The sequence below is a fragment of the Chaetodon auriga genome, chromosome 19, assembly GCF_051107435.1.
Source record: "Chaetodon auriga isolate fChaAug3 chromosome 19, fChaAug3.hap1, whole genome shotgun sequence".
NCBI classification, from domain to species: domain Eukaryota; kingdom Metazoa; phylum Chordata; class Actinopteri; order Chaetodontiformes; family Chaetodontidae; genus Chaetodon; species Chaetodon auriga.
In genome coordinates, this window is record NC_135092.1 from 2,510,179 (window position 1) to 2,516,305 (window position 6,127).

The following is a 6,127-nucleotide window of genomic DNA, read 5'->3' on the forward strand; positions in this document are numbered from 1 at the left end:
TGACTTGCATGAGACAAAACAGGAAATGAAACAAAGAAATGAGCGACTGCCTGAGGTCAGTTCATGCACAGAACAGCTTGCTGTGCTCCTTTTGACCAACATTACCTAACAAGTCTTTTTTTTTTTTTTTTTTTTTGCTGATTTGGTATTATTACATTAAATACAGGGAACAAAGTGGCTGCAACAATACATTTCAATTCATACAGAGATTATTTACTCAACTCAACTTTATTTATATAGCACTATAGGAAAAGAAAAATGAAAGGTGGAAATAAACACAAGAGAATACTGGTAATAATAATAATAATAATAATAATAATAATAATAACAGCAAATGGTCACACAAAGTGTCACTCATAATGACAATAGAGACCTACAAAGACATCAGGGTAAATGGCTAAGTCAGGGACAGTTACAGCTAATGAGTAACAGTGTGTTTATATATCTCAGTAGTGGGGGAGAATTGGAGGGTGGTGGAAGAGATCTCCATAGTGTTGGAAAAGGTCCTGTCTCCATAACACTTAGTCCTGGATCTCAGGACAGACAGAAGTCTTTGGTCAGACAATCTCAGTTCTCTCACAGCCAGTGTTGGGGGCAAGAATGGGACTAATGAGCTCCCTCTTTTTTGGCCTTGGTAGGAAAAGTTTTGAAGGAGACTCAGGAACAAATTTATGAGAATAGATTGTTTATTCTTGCTGCAAGGGAACAAGTCACTACAGAGAAACTACAGTGTAAATGTTCAATAATACAGAGTTCATATGAGACTTTTATAATGCCAAATGGGTGGAGGCTTGCATTCTTGCCACTCTCATGGTGAAGACAATTCATTGTTTGTCATACAGGAGCAAACAGGTGAGATGGCCTTGAGGAGAGGAACTGAAATGCTCCGTTCCTCTCTGGTATTCACTCCCCTGGACGCAGCCTTTGTCAACATGAGATAGCAGCATAAACTCTCACACAGATAATAATATGAGGTCTATACAAGGTGATCACACAAAATGGGCATAAAGTATAAGACTAACAGCCGACTAATTGGAGATGTGATAAACAAGACTGAATAATACCAACATACTGTATAATGACTTGCAATAATTGAGGCTGGAGGATATGATGGCAAGGATGACTTTCTCCATTTCAGAAGTACAGAGAATGGATGTGTTTTTTTTTTAGATGATGCTGATCCGTTCAATCAAACTTCAAACGTGAACCAAAGGTGGCCTTGTGGAAGCAAATACATTGTAGATAGAGAAAAGGATTTGAAATCTGGAACCTTGGCCGACACAGCGGGAGATGGAGACTGAGGAAGAGGAACACTGAAAGATCTGTTGGATAAATATGAAGAAAATCAGTCTGAAGCAGAACCAGAGAGCCACACCCATTCATTTAATGTGTGAACAGACTGATCTACTGTGTTTTTGTCAATATTATCAGAAAAGTATTGAACCAGGCATTTTTGAATGCCAACTGATGTTTATCCAAAAGATCCCTCAGAATTTGAAATGAGATCTAGAATTTATCCCACTTCCTCTTCTGCTCTACCCTTCTGCATCCTCTCCTTGTTTCTCTACTATTGTTATTACACCTCAGTAATGCCAAAAGCTGACTTTTTTCAGTTTTGACTGAGTCAAGATTGGAAAGAAACAGTACTGTTAAATCCAAATTCCTCTGTACTCATGAGATTGGGCAGACGTCTGTGAGTGATGTCTGAGTCATTTGATATTACACATTTTCTTGATAAACGTTATTTATTCTTAATTTCTTCTTTTCCGTGAGGAAAAATTCTGCTATTGCCATACCCTTAAAATATACATATATACTGTATTTTAAAAATTATGTTATGATTACGTGAGATATAAAAATGTAAATCTTCATAAACTTTCAAGACTTGATTCGATAGGTGTACTAAATTATTTCTTGTGATTAGACTGAAGAGATGAATATTGTCCTTGCAAAATGTGAACTGTAACTAACTGCCTGATCGCGAGATGATAATCTGATATTATCAGAGTACTTCTGTTATGAAACAGCGCAGTAGAGAAATGGTATGAAAGGCAGTATTTGGCAGTGTTTCTTTTTTCCATAGTGCCATGAAGTTATTCATTGCTCAAGTACTTTTTTGCATGAGTACTAGTTTTTGGCTTGTCTGCTCACCTCTGCTGAGCACTAATAAAGTGGATTTTGCGTTAAGTTACGATTTTAAGAGTCTATGTGATTACCTGCTACAGCAGTTGTTGCACTGTTGATGACATCAGATAGTACTTATCTAAATGCTGCCTGTTGCTTGCAAAATATAGTGGATTGAGACACGTGACTAGTATAATAAAATAAATAAATAAATAATTTTATTAATTCAAATAAAATTCACCACACTGAGCAACATGAGAGGCTTGTAGATCTCCTGAAGCAATAATGATACTTCTGTGATATTGTGTTAGAAACATTACTATGAAATTAGTTAACGTTGTTAATTAATTAACTTTCAGCATATGTCAGGAACAGAGTCTTTAACAGGAACAGAGACTTTAAAAATATTTTAAATAAAGAGTTCCAGTTTGTGATTGTAAAACTCAAGCAGATGATGTTGATGTTGACAGGTCACATTGTACACTGTCATCAGTGAACTCAAAAACCCTCAGCAGTCAGTGGGAAAATGAAGGTTTACATGACTAACATTTGAAGTTCGTCTACAGATGATGTAAAACGGATATTTTGAGAAGTTAACCAGTGCCAGTGAAATAAATGACTCATGGGTGTGTAAATCTGTGATTCAGAAAAGAAACCTCAGTCTCTCCACAATCACTTCCAGCATACTTGTGATACATCGTAAAGCTGTTTATTTCAGGTCCAATGATCTAGACTGGGGCAATCTTTTGTTTATTTGTTTTTAGTTATTAGTCCTAACACCACCTACTAATTGTCTTGTTTTGGGTTATTTGTTGTCCAGTTAGTAATGTTTGTTTTGTTATCCCCTTTGTTTTCCAAATGGTCTGATTAGCCAGTATATATGGTCCCCTTTGTGTGCCATTTGTTGGGTAGGTTTTGTCTTTGTTAAGTTTGTTTGTTTTGCCTTGGTTTGGTCAGTTCAGTTCAGTCTGAGTTAAGTTCTGTTATAATAGCCTGAGTTAAGTTCTATTAAGTTGACCTCTTTTATGGGCCCAGAACTTTTATGTATTGATTAATTTTTGTCCAAATAAATCTCTTTTTGTTAAAATCCACCTGGACTCCTCATGCCTGTCTGCTTGGTTCCTCACAATGCTTTACTGGTAACCTCTACATGAGGAGGAGTTCTGTGAACACCTCATATTTATTCATTTACCTCCTTGGAATCAGTTTGATTGTAATTTGACTGATGTAAGAGCAGTGTCACTGCAGATTGTTGTCTGACAAACATTAATCTTACCACCCTTGCACTGAGGCTGGGGGGTCCAGGCATCCCTCATAGCAACCCCCTGGCCTCAACAGTTCTGTTCAGTCTCTGTTCTACAAAACACCCATAGTAGCTGACAAAACCAAGGAGAGACCCGAGTTTGGACACAATACTTGGGGTTGCCTGGTCAGCCACAGCGGCAATGTTCTTCAGGTCTGTAGGGGCACCTGCTACAGAAACTTGCCCAAATATTACACCTGTTGCTGGAAGAAATGGCATTTCTCAAGCTTGGCGTCCCTCTTTCTGGATAAGGCCCTAAACTAAGTCCAGACAAATGAAGTGCTCATCCACTGTGGAGAAAAACACAACAACATCATCAAGATAGAGTTGCGGGTAATGGCAGTGTTGGTTACCAAACATTCTCTCCATCAATTGCTGAAAGGTACTGGGAGTGCTGCATAAGGCAAACAGCATCATTAGAAACTTGAATCAGCCAAAGTAGGTGCAAAAGGCTGTTTTCATCCTGTCCTGCTCTGTGACTGGTACTTGATGGTAACTGCTGGCCAAAATCAATGGTGGAGAACCAATAACGACTGTCAGCCATACCTTGACACTCTCAAGTAAGGGATGTCATGTGTCCTAGGGTTAGCACAACAAAGGTCCAGATCAGAAGCTGCAAACACAGTCACATTCACACAGTCTGACTCATGCATTACAGTAGAGAATCCCTCTAGTAAACTTATGATCTCAGCCTATGGGGTGGCATGGGGGTAAAATCACATCTGTCTCACCAACATTTACCACTGGGGAAAAAAAGCACACATTCAGGAGGAGCTCAATCACCTAAGGGCTCATTAAAGTGAGAACAACACATAACAGTAACTCACATAACTGTACCCCAGGTAATGTTGATGGGATGCCTACCTCTCACATGGGCCAAACCTGTCAAGGGAATTTCTAACCTGTTGGCAGCATGCAACAGAAGCCAGCCACAGGACCACAGGGCAAGGTGCTATTAGATCAGGGGCAATTGTCAAAGCAGCTGGTCCCTGTACATCTGAGCCAGTGAGATCCCAGATCTCTGGGTTTAGGGGGATCCCAGACGTCAGCCTAAAGGATGGACATTTTTGTTGCCTAGGGATATAAATCAAACATTCAGTAGGAAGAGAATCACTGGGAACAGTCTTGAGAACCAACCAGACCACCGGGTTTAGTGTGTAACTAGGGTTAATTGGTTCTTGCTTGCTCCTGCTGCAAGACCAAGTCCTTCAATTCTTGGAGCTTACTGACCATGGCTGAAATGAAGAATGAATTTATGTCCCCACAGTATGAGGAATACATGGCCACACACACACACACACACACACACACACACACACACACACACACACACACAAATTGTGAAGGAGATGCAAAAAATAAACACACCATTATGGGGGTATGAAGGACAGATGAGGAACTCTATTACCAAACTGTCCACCATCTGGATGACTACGCTCACCACTGGCACTCATACAGACACAGATAACAGTGTCATGGAGTGGGACCTAGAGTATATCTAACAGAGGGTGAAACACACTGTTCTTAAACCTCATCTTAAAAGCTAAGCATCCACCAGAGCGTTGCACATAACTATCACAATCTTGTCCAAGGCAAGCTTGAGCCAGCCGTAACTGTAAGTTTTATCTCTGTCTCTGTCTGCCCCCAGACCGAGACTGGAATGTGGTACCACAGGACAGGAGCTTGATAACTTGAAAGGCTCTGGCTCCCATTCTGCTTTTGGAGACATAAATAAGCTTGCTTACTGGGAACGCAGTGTTCAAGTGGGGTGATGGGTTTTAGGAACTCTTTAAAACAGGATCATGCCTGACAATTCAGGGCTTTGTAGGTAAGTAGAAGTAGAAGTTGACTAAAATCCCTGGATCAAGAGTAGGCTTTTTAAAAAGCTGTTTAATTCCAGCTGCTGTAAAGGAAAGTGGTGCACAGCATCTTGATAAGACAGGTTGATCATATCTAGTAAAGATTAATTAAAGGTGACATTTTTCTAAGCAGCCTAGCCAGGATGTGGTCTAAAATACAGGTTGATGATTGTTGAAGTTAGTTGGTGAAGGCTAATGGGACAAAAGCACTCTAAATATATGTCAGGTTTAACAGCTGTTGCTATGGTTACTGTTTGATGATAGATCAGTACCAGTTAGGGGCGGGAGGTGATGTATTTTGTCTCTGATAGTAGGAAGTTTGTCTAGTAAAGAAAGTCATGAAGTTATAACTTCTGAGGGCTAAAGGAATGCATGGTTCAATAGAATTATGACTCAGTGTCTGCCTGGCTACAGTGCTGAAGAGAAACTGTTTTCCTCTACCAAGGGTGAGTAATAGGCTGCCCTAGCACTGTGCAGGACCTTCCTGTATGAGCAAAATTCTTCCATATTGGTGGTACAATATTTCCATTCAAACACATAATAATAATAATAATAATAATAATAATAAACTTTATTTATATAGCACTTTTCATCCATATAAAATGCATCCCAAAGTGCTTCACAGAATAAAAGAATACAAGAACAGAAAGAATAAAAGCATATTATGACAGACGATATTCCACTTCCCAGATATATATATACATATGTGTTCACACGCGCGCGCACACACACACACACACACACACACACACACACACACACATACCCACGCCCGGTGCTGAGACATGGCAGGGCACTGAGGAACCATGTGAGGAAACACCTATGGGGGCCATCCACACTG